The following is a 21,634-nucleotide window of genomic DNA, read 5'->3' as shown; positions in this document are numbered from 1 at the left end:
TTTGGTGGTGGACCAAAACACTTTCCATCAACACTGAAACTCATTTTTCTATTACCATGCACCAGGGGGAGGGGGGGGGGAGATCTGACAGGGTGTAATTGAAACCTATCAACTAATGCACAAATCACTAAGTTTATGTATAAATTTTGTAGATAAAGTAGGTTATGCTGCACTAAAAAAAATATTACCGTAGGTAACAGTTGGAAAATTGGATTTACTTGGAAAAATGAAAAACTGAATTTGTTATTCTTGTGACAGCAACATCACATCGAGTTGTTATGTATTTGCTAATTTTGTAACTGTGTACATTCAACTACCTAAGCACTAAAACTAAATACTTAGTCCTTGCACATCTTCAAGTCCTGTGAAGTATTAAAGATTCTAACTTCCTGCACAAGATTTTTTGCATAATAGCGCCCACATAGTATTCATGAGAAATTAAGCAGGGGCACCACTCATGTATTAAACATGATGCAGCTTTCGGGCTGTAGGTAATTGCATTGCACTAGATGTTTCCCATTCACCATTTTAACAGCCTTGTCCATGCAAGAAAAAGATTTAGAGCAGAACAAGTAAGGCAGCACGATCGCGCCCACAATTTCTCTGCGTTGGGGAAGTTTCACAGCATTCTGCGGAGCACAAATTCCAGTGGCTTAGCTAAGCATGACTCTTAGTCCAGTCCAAATGGCTTTTCCTTGTTTAGCTCCAGTTAAACAAAAACAGGCCTAAATTAAACTAAAGGGAGCCACAGATAAGCAAAATAAGAATGGTCCACACTAGGATTGGCATGGGCTCAGTTACAGCAATTTAAATGTACTTATTTGGACTTCCTCAAGAGCCCCGCTTTCCTGCATAGACTCCTGTGAAATTCCCGACAATATTCCCCTCTCCGGCAGGAAGTGCGGGGTGGTGACATGTTCAAAAGGCATCACCTGGACTGGAACTGGCCTGCCTGCCAGGCTTCGCCCAGAACTTAACCTACGCAAAGCCTGTGGCGTGCTTCTCAAATTAAATAAAATTATTGATTTAGTATGTACTGCACGTCAGACAAGTCTGTGTGGAATAACAACGTCTGTGCAGGGCAGCAAAACAAGCCAGACAATATTCCTCTGCAGATGGAGTTTCAGTTCTACCTTGTCCGTTACCATCTATCGGGGAAACGACCACTCGGAGACCCTGCTGCACTGCAGGGTACAGTACAGCTGTAAGAGCCGTATACGTTTTCTGGTATCGCCTCCCAAACGAACAGGGCATCTGTTTCCAGGAGCTGGCTATCGGGAGAGGGAAGTCAAACAAGGAGAGTGACCTGAAAAGGCATCAGGCAGCCTGTTCCGACAGAAATATCTCTGCACGGTTTTATAGTATGGAGTAATACTGTTGGATATAAACTTCTTGTCCTGGTGCGTAAGTAGCCAGAGTCTACTTAAACCTAGGTCCAGAGACTACAGTGAATTCGAACACACAGACCTTTCACTAAATCTGAGGATTGTATGAAACTATGTTTTTTATTTTACTTCTGAAGTGACCTCAACAGAACTTCAGATTTTGCTTTGTATTAAAACAGATAAAGTGCAGGATAATACAGGACTGAAAATTTCCATACTGATCAAGTATTTAGCATTTTTACTTAGCCATTTCTTAAAACTGTTTACAAAAACATTAACACAGACAATTTGATATCAAATACAAAGTTAGCTATTTGCACAGCATGAGGACAGGACCTAAAAATCTAGCGTGTACTATTTTGCCTCAGGATGGGGAAAAGAAACACGCCACATATTTACTGTTTTGCCAACAGCTGATGGATTATTGCTGATAATACGTATCAGGTGGGCCAATAGCAAATTATTCCAAAATCCACGCTGGGACCAAAGTTCAGAAACGCTCCAGCTGTCGAGTGCCTGGTTCTGACTCAAAGCTCCAAGCAGAGTTTACAAACCAGCTCCCCAGCTGGACCCGGAGGAAGAAATCACACCGGTCTCACTAGACTGTCACCTAGGAATTTGAATAAGCATCTAAAACATCAAGCCTTGCTGAAATTTAAGCTTCCAATCCACTGCGAAGTAAATTACTATCAAATAAACATGCTGTTCAGTTTTATCTACTGCACTGAGATCTTTTAAGACACTGGCATATAATTATCACTAATGAGCTTGTAGGACAAATTAATTGTAAACACTCTTTCAGAAATACCCGAAGGCAGACAACAATGGGTCCGTTACAAAGGCCCCGATGTGGAATACCAGCCCAGCGCTCCCTGCACTTCCAAATACGTGTCTTCCTGCTCTAAGCTCACTGGGGATTTGCCTTCGCTCGAGCCCAGCAACGCGGCCCAACTCGCGGTGCCGGCACGCTGCTCATGCGGCTTCGCCCGCGCAGGCGGGGGGTAGACGCACCGTGAACCAGCCCCGTGTGCTCTGGGTTAAAGCTAATCCTTTTGCTGACTTACCATTTACAAGCTCAGTTTTTGAACAGCAGCAAGCTGTAAAGATTTTCAAGCAAATAAATTAGTCTGTAACATGTACAGGATTCCTCATGATAACACATGAAATATTATCCTTCCCTTTTATTTACTTCCACTAGTACTATGGAAATAGTGGTACAGAAACTTATCTGGAAATGGAACATTTCAGATTACATGAATATTACTACACATTAGAAGCTGATCCCACTTTTTATTAGCTGAAGTCTGCAGCTTTTTAGCATCGAATTTGTAACAAAGATGCTGGCTTCATTCTGATCATCTTCAAGAGAGCTTAAATACTTGATTTAATAATGGATGCAAATGGCTGCTCAAGAAAGATGCTCTCCAATTCATGACACCTGTTTTTTTTCTTAAATGAATCATTTATTTACATATATGGAACCACAGAATACTGCCCAAAGAGTATAAAATACTGAGATCAAGACTATTTCTTCTCTATAAAAGAGAAGAAGCAGTAAAAGTTGCTGCTGCCATTGCACTCATTTTTGGGAGTGGAAGAAGGAAACAAAGTCCCACAACTCTTAAATGTCAACCGTTGTCTGCAACAAAAACAAAAAGCCACCTTTCAGTCAACGTTATTGGCTACAACTATCTAAGCTAATATTTAAACCAGTGCATACAGGCTAAGGGCCTTTCGTACCACCAGAGTAAGCATGTACAATTTGGTAGATTTATTTTACTGAAGAAAAGCAACTTCAGGGCAAACAGCTCCTTCGAGGTATTTTAAGAAGCAGCAGCTGATCAATTCTAGTTATTTATTACCCCACTGGAATTACAATCATGTTTTCTGAAATGTTTCCTCTTACACTGCCATACAATCGCAATGTTTTATGACACTGTAATAAGAAAATTGGGGGGGCGGGGGGAGGTGTCTGAATCAGCAAGGCAGGCTTTACCTGGCAGCGAAAAAGCATAGGTTCTTAGTGAAATGAGGGAGAAAAGCGATAAAATAGTAACAGGCGCTCATTTACGATAATATGAGCTCAAGCTAGACAGAGAAATCAAAGCAGCACTTTGCTTTGCTTCGGTATTTCTAGAAAAGCGACCGGCAGAGGTACAACGGCACGAATTTGCCCCGCGAGGGTAGGAGCCTCCCGCCGCCCGCCCTCTCACTCGCCGGGCCTGGAGCCCCGAGGCGGCGCCGCGCCGCCCAGCGGCACATCAGCACGGCGCCTGCGCCCTTCCGGGAGGCCCGGCCGCTTCTGGCACCCGCACGCGCAGCCCGGCGCTCCTGCTTACCGCCTTGGCCGCCCGCGCTGCGGACCCGAGCTTCGCTAACCAGGCCCGAGTTGGCCTAAAGGACCCGGAGCCATCAAACTTCGCAGTGGCCTACGCGAACGTTTCCACACGCCTTCCTTCTCCGGCTGCCGCTAACCACCCGCGCGGCAACCGCCGCGACACGGGCTGCAAGCGTACCCGCGTGGGGAACCGACGGCGAAGCCGGAGGGCCCTGGAGGAAGGAATCCTAATTTGTGCAGGAAAGGGAAGGCTTGGTGGAAGGACGGAGACCAAGCGAGGAGCTTAAGGAGCCTGCGAGGGCGGCTGAGGCCGCGCTCGCACGGGAACGGACGGCCGCAGGATCGCCGCGGCGGGACACGCGGAGCCTTGGCCCCAACCCGGACGCCTGGCGGCTCGTAACGGAGCAGTCCTGTCAAAGCCGCACACCAGCCTGTTTTAGGCAAACACGACCACTCCAATTGGTTTGCATAAAATCCAATTTAATGGAATAATTGAGCAAGTTACAAGTAAGCAAAACAGCGCTGGGTGGCCGGGGAGTCTCCTGCTCCACCAACGGCGCGCGCAACCCCCCCTCACAGTCTCCTTATATGCGATTCCAGTTCCGGGTATACGGGGCACTTCCTGTAACTTCTGTGGTTGCGCCGGCTGTTGCTAGGGGGTCTTCTTCAGCCCTATGGTGGTCGTGGGGATGAAGGCTGGAGTCTTCCTCTGCATTGTGAGTGGTGACCCTCAGGTCACGCATATATTTTACGACTTCCGTGGTCGTGCTATATTTCACAGTTGTGTGACATCGCCATCGCCATATTAGGCTATCTAAACTAACATTGCCGCTTCGCTAGCTCAACTCCCTTATCTCAGGCGGGGTACATGCCCCCACCACAGGATGTAGGATGTTCCCACAGATGTTCCCAAGGCTGTTTCTCACTTTGATGTAACAAATTAGCACATATCACAAGCCCGTCTCCGTGTGGCGGGAAGGCTGTGACGCCCCGCACCAGCCGCAGCCAGAGCGCGGCAAAACGACGTCGCGGTTGTGTTTGGTAGCGACGAGCAAATGGCTCGTTCGCCCCCGGGCCGTCTCCCACGGGGCAGCGGCTGCAGCACGGAGCAAGCCATACACAGGCACAGGCAAATCCGGATCCTCGGTTGCGTTTTAGGAAGCGTCTTCCTGAACCACTGCACTCAAATGGTCTTTTGAAAGCAACTAGGAGAAAATACAAACCTTTATAAAAGGTGAAAACAGCAGCAATTTGAAAAATCGTATGGGAGCTAATGGCAGTCAGTTCACTCATGCCCCCTTCTACCTGGCTGCTGTGGCTGCTGCAAAGGATCCCTCACTGCTGGTTACAGCTGAAATACCCATTTCTTCGGTTTGGGCAAACAGTTAATCAGAGAAAGGAAGATCTCAGTGCCGCAGGACACAGGAGCCACTCCTGAGCCATGCCTTCAAACGATCTTGTCTCTAAGCCGCCAGAGCGCTACCTGTTGTCTGAATCCGTAATTTTGAATTATTCTGACCTCCGTCAGCAAATTGCTGAATTAGCTCCCACAAGATCATCAGCAGCATACCTACAGAAGTAAGGTCCCCTAACCAGGCTGATGTTTTTCAGGATGATCTGGAAATTAGCATTATACCAGACGGTAGACGAAGAATCTCTCTTTACGCCATATTCTAGCCATCCTGAAATGTCTTTTTGCCATTAACATTGCATAACTGCAGCTCCCTCAAAAGAAACGTGGGTGACATAAGCTCTCTTACTGAGAGGGGCACATCCAGTGGTGAATCATTCTTTTAAGGACTAACAATGACAAATTCTCTCTCTCATATTTACTTATTCCCCCACCTCCCCCTTTTGCATGGAAACCCTGCGCATTATCTATATATGATACAATCTATATATGATACAATCACTTCAGAAGCATCTTTAACCTGTAGGAAGAAAAAAGAAAGAAAGAAAAATAACCATGAAAAAGCAACCTCTGCCCCCAACATGGGACGTATATTGCAATCACTTCTTAAAATTCCTAGCAATTTGCTAAAGGCTTTAAAAGCCTAGTAATAAAAAGCTTTAAATGAAATAGGAGAGAGTGACCAAGCAAATGGATAACACCAACTATTTTTGATCCCTCCATTCTCCCCCGGTAAGTTTGGCCTCTCCAGTAAGAACAATCATGAGATACCAGAAGGTGACTTTTGCAGAAGTTAACTGAGCAAAACTACGCTTCTGTATTAAGCTCCATAGACTAAAGTTTCAATTTTTATAAAAACTTGTTTCCTCTGTTGTTGAATTCTGAAGAATTCTGCCATAAGATATAGAAGGTAAAATCCTCTGTTTCCTACAAACATTAAAGTTATGAACTAGGAGAAGGTCTCCAAGGAGCAAAGCTAAGGTCCAGTTTCAAGTGAGAGAGGATTTTCTGAGCTCAGATTTTGGTTTCAGATTTTTAAGGATGAATATTTTGGTCATCTTAAAAGTTTGTTATTGAGAGAATAAAATAGCATCTAATAATAATTTTAGTCCATAGCATGGAAATAGCTAGATATTACTTGGCACATCACACTTCTACAGAGACATTTTCTGAGTGTATGCATAGCCTAATTTTTAATAAATTTAATTAAATGGTTACATCCAAAACATCACTAGGATAAGTACCAAAAGTTAACCTAGTAAACCAGGAAAAATTCTACCAGTTAAAATTTTGACTTCTAGTCTTTAAGTTTAATATTAAAGTCAAACCGTGTTTTGAAGTATTCAAAACTGTAATAAAACATAAAGATACTTTTAGGACCCAGAGACAAGATAAATTACTCCCCTGAAGAAAAGCTACTTCTTGTTTAGAACGCACACAAAGTTTCAGCTAAGACTTATGCTTTTGTCTGACATTAAGTAAAGAGTAATTTTGTTTATGGTGAAAATGCTGATTAATCGCAAAGGAAACATATATTCATCGTATTCTGCAGGAGGCATCAGAAGATAGGAAGCCTCTGTCAGGAGTTGAACAGGAAATGCATTTTTATTAGATTTTTCAACTACCGTAGAATTTATACTGCTGAGGTTACGGCTGGAGACCATCACAGTAGGGCCCCTTACCATTTTAACAGTGAACAAAATTTCTATTCAATATGCTTTTGTTGTTGTGTATGCTCAACACCCTAAATATTTAGTAGGACTAAGTCATTATTAAAGGGGAATATTGGAACTTGTGTGGTGTCTCTGGTATTATAACATGCCCTTGCTGTCATATATGACAATTTCAAAAAATTTTTTTACATCTACTCTAATATAGACTAAGAGTAACACAACAGTTATACTGGCTGAGATAAAAGGTTCATCCAAAGCCCAGTAACTTGTTTTTTTTGCAAGCATTTAAAAACAAATCAGAGGGAAAGAGCATAAGAATAGAGAATAACACTTCAGTACACTTTCCCAGAAGTAAGTCTAAAAGCAGCATTTGCTTCTTCATCTGTGACTTTTATGCTGCTGTCCCAAGAGAACACATGCAGGTTTCCTAGAACCAAGCAAGTAAAATAGATTCTGCTCCATGTGTAATTAGCAAAGAAAAATTAGAGCAATGATTTATTGGCCTCGCTCTGCAAGGGGTTTGTGGGGGTCTGTGCAGGCCAGTCACTCTGAAAGCACAGGCTTTGGGAAGGATAAATAGCTCACTCCTGCAAGCTAGGTGAGATAGCTTGGTTAGGCATTTCTTTTTTTGCAGTGCACGTTTCCAGAAGCATACATCAGGCTATCAGCTTTCATACCGGTATATCCTCTTTCCAGACTCAAGGGACTGAGCTCTGAGCTCTGAGCTACTTTCAGGGACCAAAAGGGATTATTCTCTAAAGTTCATTCTAACCTGGTGGTGCTAATTTGCTTAAGCTCCTCAGAGTGAATGGAGGAAAAAAGGGTTCTGCAAAGGACCCTAATTTAGTCATTCCGAATCAGCCTATAGAGAGACTTATACTGGCTGTTGAAGGAGTTTAGTTAGATTAGCTTCATTAAGCTAAGTTAACCCTTGAAAGCATCACGCAGAGCGCATCAAAAATCATACTAGGTAAAATCAGTACAATGCTGGGACAGAAGATCTCACAAGAGTCTTTCATTCTTCCTTCCTCTGATAGAAGCAATGCTGAGATTTAGAACAATGTGAAATACTACATTAAGTCATATGTGCAATTTTTTTCCCCTCCATGATAGATAACCTTCCCAGAACTCATTTTTCAGCCCGTGACATTTCATATTTACGTTTCAAAATGTATATACACAAGAGAGTTCTTTTCTCTGCATGTGGGTACATTTCCCTTCTAAACAAGAATTCAAAGATCATGTGTACTTATAAAGCAAATCATCATTCTGAGCAATATTTCCAGGTATTCTTAAAGACACCCATTTTACAAAGCTTGCTGTCAGGGACTTTGTCTACCCTGAGGGCAAACATGCTGCATTATCTGCCTTGTAGTGCCCAAGGTGAACACTCCGGCCTTGTCCTTAGTCCATGGAAGGCTACCAGCCGTGGAGACAATCCTTCAGAATCCTGGAGGATCAGGATTAAGGAACATATCACAGAGTGCACCTATCTCCATGCAACCAAAGCCATGGCAGAAGCTTTGTACTGTGGAGAATTAAGCAGCCGTTAAAAAAAATACATGACAGAAACTAAACACTTCATAAGCTTAATACTAATGCTATATCTTTCTTGGTTTGTATCCACTTCTGATATAGAATTCATTACTAATAATGAAAAAATGCTGATGATTCATGTGTCTGTCTTTGTTTTCCCAGGTGTATAAGCTGTATATTGCATATTGGCACCCGACTGATCAACATGGAGAATGTAAGCAGTATGAAGGAATTCATTCTCCTGGGCCTTTCAAAGAACCAAGGGGTGCAGAAAATATGTTTTGTGGTGTTTTTGTTCTTCTATATTGTTATCGTGGCAGGAAATCTGCTCATCGTTGTCACTGTAATTAGCAGTCAACGTCTGAACTCCCCCATGTATTTCTTTCTCTGCCACCTGTCCGTTGCAGATCTTTGCTTCTCTTCTGTCACAGCTCCCAAAATGATTGCTGGCTTCCTTGTTGAAAAGAAAACCATTTCCTTTGGGGGTTGCATGGCACAGCTATTCATGGGACATTTCTTTGGCTGCACTGAGATCTTCATCCTCACAGTGATGGCCTATGATCGCTACTTTGCCATATGCAGACCCCTCCACTACACCACCCTCATGACCAGGCGTGTGTGTGGCTGGATGGCGATGGGTTCATGGTTGGGGGGCTTTGTGCACTCCCTGGTGCAGACCCTCATAACCGTTAGCCTCCCTTTTTGCAGCCCCAACAAAATTGACCACTACTGTTGTGATGTCCACCCCCTACTACAACTGGCCTGTACCGACACCTATGTTGCGGGCATCACTGTCGTTGCTGATGGTGGAATGATTTGTTTGGTCTCTTTCTTCATCCTGGTCATTTCCTACATTGTCATTTTGTTATCCTTGAAAAGGCGAACGTCCGAAGGGCAGTACAAAGCCCTCTCCACCTGTGGGTCCCACATTACTGTGGTGATTCTCTTCTTTGGGCCATCCACATTCATCTATATACTCCCATCCAGCAATCTCTCAGAGGACAAGAGGGCAGCTGTGTTTTACACTGTCATCACGCCCCTGCTGAACCCACTCATCTACACGCTGAGATATGAGGAGATGAAAAGTGCCATGAGAAAACTGTGGAATAGAAAAGTCTGGAGTGAAAAGGGTGAGGTGGAGAACTGTGGTAACATTTTCTCAGGAGCTGAGAAAATCAAGTCTCTCTCACTATAATTCCATTTTGGAAAATTTACTGAAAGCTCCCTTTTGAAGAAAAGCTTGGTTTTAGCTGTTGCAGTAATTAGGAAGACACTGAAAGTTCATGTTTTGATTGGAATGGCATTGCAAACTCTGCAACTAGCAAGGATTCCCTTTATGTTCTCTTTTTGAATAGCACAGGCCCAGGACTGGGGCTTCCAAGCACTGTGGAGACACCAGCAAATAAATAAATGAATGCTATCAAAAATACTAAAATGTGTTCCAGGCAGAGCATCCCGTTAGTCCGAGCTCTCCCCGGTGTAAACTCTCCGTCAGTCAAACTCCATCTACTCTGTAATCTACTCAGCTAGGAAACGATGGCTCAAGGTGTCTGCAAGACCTGGAAGGTCACCTGCTGCTGGAAGCAATTGTGCCAAAGGCTTCCTTCCCCTTTACTTTGGAGTAAATGCCTTCTTAGGAGTACTGCATTGTCATATGCTGAATCCATGGGTTAGCAAGTAAACTGCTGATATTAGATGCTGGCTGGGTCATTTGCTGATGCAGATGATATGAGGAGAAGCTTCTCCCCTTCCCATTCTAGTGCAACTCTCTCCCTTTCTGCAGTAGTTCACCTATCGCTAATGCCCTCCTTCCTAACCGTCCCCTCTGCCCTTCATCTCTGCCTCAGATTTTGCATTTTACTGTTTAGACTAATAGAGAATCAAAGATCCGAGTGGAAGATAAATTGCTCACCATAGGAAATTGTCACCACCAAAGAAAGCATTGGGGGGCACAATTTTATGTGTCAGTGAAAAAAAAGAGTTGTTTGAGAATAATTCCTGTACTCAAGGTCTGCACGCCTCCTAGCCCAACAGGGCACATTTACAGGCCCAGGCAAAGGAAGAAACATGTATTCCAAGGGAATAGCTGGAGCAGCTACTACTGCAGGAAGGAAGAGAAGAAATGTGAAGATGGAAGATTAAATCATCTCAGAGGCAGCCACAGCTGCCACAGGGAGGTTAGTTGTAGCAGCTAAGGTTCTCCACAAGGACGAAGGAGCCATGAGGAGCCACAGGACCCTGACTCCTACCTTGCCAGGAGGAAAAGAGCAAATCAGCTGCGTGAGGGAGAAAGACATCTGTGTAATGCACTCTGAAAGTAACTAAAGCACTTTCTTTTTTTTTTTCCCTCACTTCACGTTCCCTATAAACACTTGCTTGCACTTGTGTTGCACCTTAACATGGCTTAAGTGAGATTCAAGATAAGAAGGTGTTCCCTGCACAGGAGAGCAGCAGATCTACGGACCAAACCCTGGGACAATGTCGGAAATGCTCTGCTTCCCCGAATGTCCTCTGCTCTATGCAGGGGGTGGCAGAGTGGGTTCCCATTTCACAGGCATGCACCAGTACACTGCGGACGTCTCAGTGTCTTCTCCTCACCGTGGTGGGTTATGTGGATGGCAGCCAGCAGGACGAAACTGGGATAAACCCTGATTCTCAAGGCTTAGAGGGATAGTGTCCCTCAGGCCTGGGCCAGCATGTCCCTCACCCAGCATTCACACTCTGTGGACACAGCTAAAGGTGGGACCATCCCCACCTATTTGTAGCAGTCTAAATTCTTCATGCAATGAAGGACAGTTGTCGAGCTCAGCACCATTGTCAACAGAGAGGGACAGGCGCCTTCAGAGGTTGGTCTGTCTCACCGTAGGTGGGGCAGGTAGAAAGGCAGATGGGGCCCACTGACCCCCTTCATACTGCAACTGCTGAGGGGTTAGGGCACACGGCCAGTTCAAGCTAAGGCTTATAATTTAAAAACTGGGGGGTTTTTTTATGTTTTGGGGAAGAACGCCATGATTCTTCTGATTTCTCTTCCATCTGCCGGATGCTAGCAGGCAACAGTGGGACCGTAGTTTATGGAAGGCGTCAACAGCAACAACAACATTTGATTCCTCTACACATTGGCCCAGATTCTTATTATGACTTAATATGAGGACTAAACAGCTGCTTCTGTATTTTGCATTGTCTGAGTAAAAATACCTGGCAAGTAGTGAGGCCTGACCACAAACATTTTTAAAGTCTTGAATTAATTTCCTCGTTTACTTCTTGTTTCAAACATGTACAGATCAGATGTCTAAGTGATAACAGTCATATAGCACAGTTATGATATTTATTTATGCTGCAAACGTGCAATGGTAAGAGCAAGTTAATAAGAAATAAGAAAGCGTATGTGAAATATTGGCTTAGAAGGGAAAAAATATCTGACACGTGTAAGAGTCATCTTTACTCAAAAAATGTTTGATTGCAAGGGCAATGTGAACACAAAATCTTGCAAATGGTCAGCCATGACATTGATTTTAAATAGAAGTGTTTCCAAAAGAAGCACATAGCTAATACTAAACGAAGTCCATTTATCTGGACAGCATTGGAAAGCAAGCAAGAAAGCAAGCAAACCCCCACACAATGTGGCATGGTCTAGGTGATCACGCTCCAGAGTCACCCTGTAGAGATTACTCTAATAGCTGTCCAAAATATATATTTTAGCTCCCCGCCCACTGATTCTTTCTGACAAAGAAAACTTCACATGCCTCTGGGATCTCATTGCTTCTGGTAAGCTTGTGCTTCTGCTGTGCAATTTACTTGAAATATTTCTGCCACAACTTCCCCATCTGGAGAGAGAGAGTTGTTCTTGCAGATGCTCTTGGAAGTTGTTTTTGCAGAATGAGAAATGGAGCTAGACATTCAGGCTGTCCGTTTCATCCTCTGTAGTTTTCAGCCCTGGCAGAGATGTGGACTGCTCTCATGACACATAAGAGGCAGCTTGGAGCTGAGAGGTTTTGATGAAACTGCCTGAAGTGGTCCGAGAGGTCATCAGAGGAGAATAGCAGGCAAACTGTTGGAGACTAGCAAATATAAACTGTGTAAGTTTTCTGATCTTGCTTCTTTGTTTTGTTCAAGCATGACTATGAAATCCTGCCTTTGGAAAGAGGCATTACTGTTGAGTGACTTTTGTGAGGTACATTTTATGAAGTAGAAAGAACTCAAAATTTTTTTTACCCTTTGTTTTAATTGGTGTCTTCTTTGCTTATTTTTCAGTTATATGCCATTTCCAGAAACATCTGTCAAAAGGAAGTTTCTGCTGTTACAGAGTCAAGGAGTCAATAGGTAGCTGCAGCACTTCCTGTGTACTCAGTCTTAACTTGTCCCCTCTAGCTGTACACATCGTGGCAACAATGCTCTTAACACACACGCTTTGGGCCTCCCCACACTGCTTTCCCTCTGCCCATGGAGTGGCATGGAGATAGGGACGGAGACACGAAAGAATATTTCCTCTGCTGCTAAAGTTGGAGGGTGGAAGAGGCAGAGATCTCGTGAGAAAGAACTGATTGACCTGTGATTGTGGAACAGGATTAAGAGCCAAAAGGACTTGCCAGTATTGTGGACATTGTTATGCAGCTCTTGCCGTCTATCTTTTCAGTGTAGAAACTGAACACTAGTGATACTTGCAAACTGCACTGGAGTGCAGCAAAGGTGAATACAAGGGTGTTGGTGAGTAAAGGAGATTCAGCAGCGGTGTATTTATTACCCCAGGGGCATCACAGGTGTGTTTATGGGGGTTTCCATGCCTAGTCCAGAACTTGGCTGAGGTGTACAAAAACCTTACTGACACATCGTTAATGCAGATTATCTCCAGTATTCACCCATGTACTGTAGTGTCACGCTGTCATGCTATGAAGGTTCGATAGCAACGACTGAGACAGTAATATAATAATAATAAAGAAGATGTTTATTTCCTCACACAAGTTCTTGGATTAGTAACATCCATTAAAATAATGCGATTACTAATTTAGGAAGGATATCACAAAACCATCAGTTACTAATTTAGAAAGGATAACCTGAAACCGTCGATTACTGCGTTATTAATTGGAAGGACTGCTTATCCCTACTTGAAAGCTTTCTTGTTCACTCTCCTAGTGAGAGGGCTCTCAACCTCGAGGAGTTACCTTAACCCAGCGTCCCAGGAAAAGGGGGGGGGGGGGGGAATACTCACGGTCCAGCCGGAGAGGATGATCAGGTCACGTTCCTGTCCCTGCTCAAACTCTCCTAGCTCCCAAGTCTCTTTTTATATGGCTGGGGCTCTGGGCAAACACTGCTTTTGCTGACTTTTTGCGAGTTTCACAATCGCAGGACTGTTTGTTTGTCTGCTTGGGGGGACCCTGCTAGCGAGGCAAGACCACAACACCTCCGTATTGTTTCTTCCCTCCCCGGGGGTCCGTGCAGATTCCAGGTGGCAGACCTCTTCAGTCTTGTTAATGCTGCCATTCCGCAGCCTTGCACATATCAATCCTTGTGCATATCGGTTGGTAGACTTCTTTAGTCCTGTTAAGTCCTCTGTTCAACAGCTTTGTGCACCTTAGCTCTTGTGCTATCAGTTCTTCTGCATATCAATTGACAAACTTCAGTCCTGTTAACTCTTCACTTGCCCGTCATGTAGGAAAGGTGGTCTGAGGAAATACAAGCCTGCTCTTTTGGAGACTGAGGTCGCAACCCAGAAACTCATGAGCAATAACTGGAACCAATCCACACAAGATGTAGCCCAGTACAGCACATATAGGACAATGACTCTCCTGCTTCAGGTTTCCTGGCATCCCTTGAACATGGTCTGATTTCACTTAGGGCGCCTTAAAGACAGTTTGTGCCTAAAGGCACATCTCTGCTAAACAGACATGAGGTAGGTGTCCACTTTACCTCCTCCAGAAGGATCTACGCTGATAGTTGAAGTGATGTTAATTAGCCAGCTGCCTTGTGTCATGATGTGAATACTGATGGTTGCACAAAAATGCATGGACATTCTACCAGAGTCAGAGAGCAATAGTAAGGACTAGTTCTGTTGAATTCCTTCAGAGGGTTGAAAAAGAAGGTACGTTCACTGCTTGAGCAGAATTCCTTAGGGCATGACTAACGTGTTGAGACTCAAATGGTAACATGCACTATCCTTCTCAGTCAGTTTTTCATTTCCAAATCAACACTTCAAAAGTGGATGTTTAGGCAACCTAGTGACTAGTCTTCCTTTTTAAAAGGGGCAAAGATCAGAAATATGAATCTGGAGGATATTTCCACCAACTCCCTCAAGCAAATAAATGGAGCTCGCTATTACACACTTCAGTAATACATTCTGAGTTAGATATCAACTGTCACTCCTTGAGAGAAGCATTGACTTTGAAAGGAAACTTTCCCCAAAAGGCATAAAAGGGAATACATTGGTATTGAACATACCAGTGATCAATATGGATGTGTACTGATAACACTGTGTTTCTAATGCCATCACAGGTGGCTTTATTCTGTGCTTCAGGTCCTGTCTACGTGACGTATATGAAGAACAAAAAAAATGTGATGGAGTTTATCTTCCAGGGACTCACACAAGATGATACATTAGCAAAAGTATGCTTCACATTCTTCTTAGTCTTCTATGCCACTATTATTCTTGGAAACCTGCTTATCATCATCACTATACAGAACAGTCAACAGCTGGACTCTCCCATGTACTTCTTCCTGAGCTACTTGTCCTTTGTAGATATCAGTTACTCTACTGTCACAGTTCCCAAACTCATTTATGACCTTCTTGCTGAAAAGAAGACCATCTCTTTTGTGGGCTGCATAGCACAACTATTTGGGGTCCATCTCTACCATGGGGAGGCAAAGAGAAGTGTTCAGGAGGGACTTTTCAGGAATGTTGTTCTATTTTTGCATGGCTGTTCAGAATGGAACTGAAACTAAATTCAAAGTTTCATGTAGCTCTCATCTTTCTTTGGAAATTGTCAGTCAAAAGGATGTGAGGATATTGTCACCAGTCAAACCCGAGCATTTGGGGTGGTATTGTGGCTTTTACCTTTAGACACCTTAGAGCTGTGTAAGTCTCAGTTCCAGGCTTCTCCTGGCATTAGGAGGAATAACTAAGTATTTTGAGAGGTTGTGCTTTCCCACTAGCTCCTACGAGCTTCAGAGAGTGGTGTCTGCTCACATTTCTACACAAAAAAAGTGATGGTGGTGCTAAGCTTCCAAGAGAAAGCAAATCCTTCAGGATGGCACAGCACAAGCAGGTTTCATCTCACATATATTGGTGTGCTGACATGAGGTGCCTCAACTTGAGAGAGCTGCTGAAGACAGCAATAACCTTTGAGGGGACTGAGATTCATTGCATGGTAAAATAGGAGCATGAGAGGAGCAGGATGCTGTACTAGGTCTCTGCCTTACAGTGAAGGGTGACATACACTGTACTAGGCTTTCCAAGGCTCCCAGGAACACTGATGGACACAGAGGCCGTTCCCCAATGCCAGGCATTAACTCCGATTTTCATCAGTCTGTGCCAACCTGGTGTCTCTGGGAACGCTTCATTTAAAGGAGCTCTGCTAACACCTTTCCAAGGCCTTGACCTTATGCCATAGCTGAGCTTTGTAATCTATCAGAGCAGCAATCCAAGCATGGTTAAATACCATAGTCAATGTTGGAGCCACAATCCAGCTTAATTATTGGGACATTTTTCACTGCTTTATTTAGAGACTGGATAAAGTTTCATACTTTGGCCAGTCGTCTGGTGCTTTACACTATAAAAGTCTGAGGAATAGGTATCTCAGTGGAAATATGGGGATCCAATATCTCTCCAAACTCCGTAAGATATAACCTAATTCCTAGCTGAACACTGAAAATTTCCCTAAAATTCTTAACAGTACTGTTCTTGATTCATCGAGTTTTCCTCAACTGTTTGCAGCAGGGAAACCCCCAAATGCCCCTAGGACCTCCTGACTCTGGGCAATGCTGTTCTACCACAAAGAGACTTACTTTAGCATTGCTGTCATGACAAGTGATTCAAGGCAGGGATTTTCCCAAATCTCTTCCTGGAACTGAGATTTGGGGAAGGAAAGAAGAGGAACAGGATTCTGGATGTTGGATCAGAAGGCTTTCTTAGAAAAGCAAACTGTAGATTTGAAGAGACAGCAGCTCTTTAACATTTCAAATTCCCTAATTTTGTCTGGGTTTCTCGAGGTGGAGACTAAGTGATAGGTGAATGCAGGGCTTAGATGAATGCGGGGCTTATGAAAATCTGTTCTTTTTGATGATATTTGTCAGAAAGCATATTTAGGTTTGAGATTGTGATTCTTGATTGAAACATGCTGCCGGTTCTGCTGATGCTTAACTCTAATTGGCTTTGACCATCTTAAACATCAGCACAGAGAGAGGTGTGCAGACATGACTCATTGCTGTGCAGGGAAGCTCTTTGATGACAACCTACCTGTCTTTTTCTGGAAGAGTAGTATTGTACATTGCTCTTCCCAGAGACCTGTAAACACACAGTAAAGTAAAATGATGCCTGTGATTTCTTTTCAAGCTATTTCTTTCCTTTGAGCTGGGATTCCACTGAAAGAGACAATTTTGGACACCTCAGAAATCTGGTTTAAAAATCTCACTTCTCTGTCCAAGATAAGAACAACACAACATTGATACGTGTAAAAACAGTGAACTTCACATATCTGATGATACTTAATAATCAGAAACAAGAGATAAACCTTGAGCTTCAGCCTCTGCAGCAACAGAAAGATGACAACTAGCAGGACCATAAGGCTACGTTTTCACATTCTTTTTCCTGCATTTTAGGACCGTCAGGCCAGTGGGATAATAGTGCATATAGTCCAAATGCTTTTACTACCCTGTGCATATTCTAATTTTAGCGTTACTGAGATAAACGGCTTCTGAGATAGTGATGGCCTTTAATCATCACTACTTGATCAAAATTCAGACTATAACATACTGAAGATAAGTTTTCTCCCCAGCCGTGTGTCTCTGGGCAAAAATAATGATGTTTCGCAGTCATATTGCCTCTCTGTAAAATATGCTGGCAGCCGTTTGAAGAAAAGAGACTTGTAAAATCCTTCTTTAGAATCACAGAATCACAGAATCACAGAATCGCTGAGGTTGGAAGGGACCTCTGGAGATCATCTAGTCCAACACCCCCTGCTCACCTAGAGCACATTGCACAGGATGCATCCAGGCGCGTTTTGAATATCTCCAGAAATAGAGACTCCACAACCTCTCTGGGCAACCTGTTCCAGTGCTCTGTGTCACCCTCACAGTGAAAAAGTTTTTCCTCATGTTCACATGGAAGCGTCTGTGTTTCAGTTTGTGCCCGTTGCCTCGTGTCCTGTCGCTCGGCACCACTGAAAAGAGTCTGGCCCCATCCTCTCGACACCCTCCCTTCAGATACTTGTACACATTGATAAGATCTCCTCTCAGCCTTCTCTTCTCCAGGCTAAACAGGCCAAGCTCTCTCAGTCTTTCCTCATAAGAGAGATGCTCCAGTCCCCTAATCATCTTTGTAGCCCTTCGCTGGACTTGCTCCAGTAGTGCCACATCCCTCTTGTACTGGGGAGCCCAGAACTGGATGCAGTACTCCAGATGTGGCCTCAGCAGGGCTGAGTAGAGGGGGAGGATCACCTCCCTCGACCTGCTGGCAACACTCTTCCTGATGCACCCCAGGATACCATTGGCCTTCTTGGCCACAAGGGCACATTGCTGCCTCATGCTTAACTTGGTGTCCACCAGCACTCCCAGGTCCTTCCCAGCAGAGCTGCTTTCCAGCAGGTCAACCCCCAACCTGTCCTGGTGCATGTGGTTATTCCTCCCCAGGTGCAGGACCCTGCACTTGCCTTTGTTGAACTTCAGGAGGTTCCTCTCCGCCCACCTCTCCAGCCTGTCCAAGTCTCTCTGAATGGCAGCACAGCCCTCTGGTGTATGGGCCACTCCTCCCAGTTTTGTATCGTCAGCAAACTTGCTGAGGGTGCACTCTGTGCCTTCATCCAGGTCATTGATGAAGAAGTTGAACAAGACTGGACCCACTACTGACCCCTGGGGGACACCGCTAGCTACAGGCCTCCAACTAGACTCTGTGCCACTGATCACAACTCTCTGAGCTCTGCCATTCAGCCAGTTCTCAATCCACCTCCCTGTCCACTCATCTAACCCACACTTCCTGAGCTTGTCTATGAGGATGCTATGGGAGACAGTGTCAAAAGCCTTGCTGAAGTCAAGGGAGACAACATCCACTGCTCTCCCCTCATCTACCCAGCCAGTCGTTCCATCACAGAAGGCTATCAATCAGATTGGTTAAGCATGATTTCCCCTTGGGGAAGCCATGCTGACTACTCCTGATCACCTTCTTGTCCTCCACATGCTTGGAGATGGCCTCCAGCATGAGCTGCTCCATCACCTTTCCAGGGATGCAGGGGAGGCTGACTGGCCTGTAGTTCCCTGGGTCCTCCTTCTTGCCCTTTTTGAAGACTGGGGTGACACTGGCTTTCTTCCAGTCTTCAGGCACCTCTCCTGTTCTCCATAACCTTTCAAAGATGATGGAGAGTGGCTTAGCAATAACATCCGCCAGCTCCCTCAGCACTCATGGATGCATCCCATCGGGGCCCATGGATCTGTGGGTGTCAAGTTTTCTTAAATGAGCTCTAACCCGATCCTCCTCCACCAAGGGAAAGTCTTCCTTTCTCCAGACTTTCTCTCTTGCCTCCAGGGTCTGGGGTTCCTGAGGGCCGGCCTGAGCAGTAAAGACCGAAGCAAAGGCGGCATTCAGTAACTCTGCCTTCTCTGCATCCTTCATCAACAGGGCACCCACCCCATTCAGCAAAGGGCCCACATTTTCCCTAGTCTTCCTCTTGCTACTGATGTCTTTGAAAAAGCCCTTCTTGTTGTCCTTGACATCCCTTGCCAGATTTAATTCCAAACGGGCCTTAGCCATCCTCGTCGCATCCCTGCATAATCTGACAACGTTCCTATATTCGTCCCAAGTGGCCTGTCCCCCTTTCCACTTTCTGTAGACTTCCTTCTTCTGGTTGAGTTTTGCCAGGAGCTCCTTGCTCATCCATGCAGGTCTCCTGCCTCCTTTGCTTGACTTCCTACTCATAGGGATGCACCGCTCTTTAGCCTGGAGGAAGTGATGTTTGAATATTAACAAGCTCTCTTGAACACACCTTCCTTCTAGGGCCCTAACCCATGGGATTCCTCCAAGTAGGTCCCTGAAGAGGACAAAGTTTGCTCTCCTCAAATCCAGGGTTGCGATCCTACTTAGTGCCCTGCCTCCTCCTCGCAGGATCCTCAACTCCACCATCTCATGGTCACTGCAGCCAAGGCTGCCCCCGACCTTCACATCTTCCACCAGTCCTTCTTTGTTTGTTAGTACGAGGTCCAGCAGCACACCTCTCCTCGTTGGCTCCTCCACCACCTGTGTCAAGACGTTGTCACCAATGCTCTGCAGGAACCTCCAGGACTGTTTGTGCCTAGCTGTGTTGTCTTTCCAGCAGATATCAGGGTGGCTGAAGTCCCCCATGAGAACCAGGGCCTGGGATCGTGAGGCTACTTCCAGCTGTCTGTAGAAGGCCTCATCGACTTCCTCTTCCTGATCAGGCGGCCTGTAGTAAACACCCACAACAGTGTCACCCATGCTAGCCTGCCCTTTAATCCTTACCCATAAGCTCTCGACTCGCTCTCCATCCACCCCTAGGCACAGCTCAATACATTCCAGTGCTCTCTCACATAAAGAGCAACTCCACCACCTCGCTTTCCTGGTCTGTCTTTCCTAAAAAGCATGTAGCCATCCATGACGGCACTCCAGTCATGCGAGCTATCCCACCATGTCTCTGTAACGGCAATGAGATCATGGCCCTGCGACCGCACACACACCTCTAGTTCTTCCTGTTTATTCCCCATGCTGCGTGCATTGGTGTACAGGCATTTCAGAGAGGTGATCAAGCATGCAGGTTTCCCAGGAGGGATACAAGAGGATCCCCCATAGCCACATCCCATGCGCACTTCCCTGGCTGCATGCACCTGCTGGAGGTGTCCCGACTTGAGGTGTGTTTTGCCAACTACCCTGGCACTATAACTCTCCCCTTCCCCCATCTTTCCTAGTTTAAGGCCCTCCTTACCAGGTTGGCCAACCTGTTGGCAAAGACACATGTGCCCCACTTAGTGAGGTGGATCCCATCTCTCCCCAGCAGTTGTCGATCTTCAAACAGGGTCCCATGGTCATAGAAACCAAAACCCTGTTGCCAACACCAGTGGCGCAGCCAGTCGTTACCTTGGAAAGTCCGTCTCCTCCTCCTCTCATCCATCCCCCTCACTGGCAGGATTGAGGAGAAGATGACCTGGGCTCCCAGACCCTTGACCACCAAAATGGATGCAGCACAACCCGTTGGGATAAACCTCCCTGTGGGATATAGAGCCACAGCTTCCTTCCTGGGCCCAGGAGTCTCTCCAGCACATGCTCGGCTCTCTCCGTTTTTTCCCTGGAGCCTCTCCCAGATTTCTGACTTGCTGATGCTGCTCACTGGTGGCCCTTACTGCTGAGAGGCTGCACTGTAAGCATGACAGTTTCTTGCAGGCCGGCAGGTGGAAATGCCCTCCCTTGGTCCCACCGGGCAGTGAAGGTGGACTCCAGAGCCAGGAAACCCTCTTGGCAGCAGCACCAGCAGCACCAGCAGCACAAGCAGCAGCAGGACTTGTTTTCTCTGGCTGTGCCAAGTCTCTGCTACAGCCAGCAACTTGGAAGAGACGGTCAGCAAGGCAGGGCCAGATGTGGAGGAAGCTGTCATGGCATACTCACTTCCAGAGCATCAGAAGCAGGAAAAGAAAAATTATTTTACAGACACATGGCTTGGAACCCTTCTCTCTCCAGGGCCTGTGCTGAGCCACAAATAGAGGCGCTGAGAGCTTCTTCTTGGTGTGGGACAATTTCATTCTGGGGCAGTGGTGGATGCCCTCTGCGGAGGAGGCAAGTGCTTCTGTAGGCCCTTCAGCAAGAGGATTCATCTGTTGCTCGTTCCGAAGGGGAAGGAAACACACAGCCACACCACCAAGTCCATACTTGTCAGTTCCCAGCACACTCTCCTCCCTAAGATGCAGGTGCAAAGCCCAGGCTAAGAGGCTTCTGAACCTCTTGAAGCCAAAGAGGGCTGCACTGATGCTCCCGTCGTCTGGGGCAAGTGCACTGCATTGGGTAGCGCTGCCCTGCCAGGGAGTGCTGGGCAAGCACCTAGGCAAGCAGCAGCCCTACTTGTAGGAGCACTACCATTCGACACCA

This window comes from Apteryx mantelli, unplaced genomic scaffold, assembly GCF_036417845.1.
Source record: "Apteryx mantelli isolate bAptMan1 unplaced genomic scaffold, bAptMan1.hap1 HAP1_SCAFFOLD_68, whole genome shotgun sequence".
Taxonomy (NCBI): Eukaryota; Metazoa; Chordata; class Aves; order Apterygiformes; family Apterygidae; genus Apteryx; species Apteryx mantelli.
The sequence above is the reverse complement of the archived record's forward strand: the minus strand, read 5'-3'. Positions refer to the sequence as shown.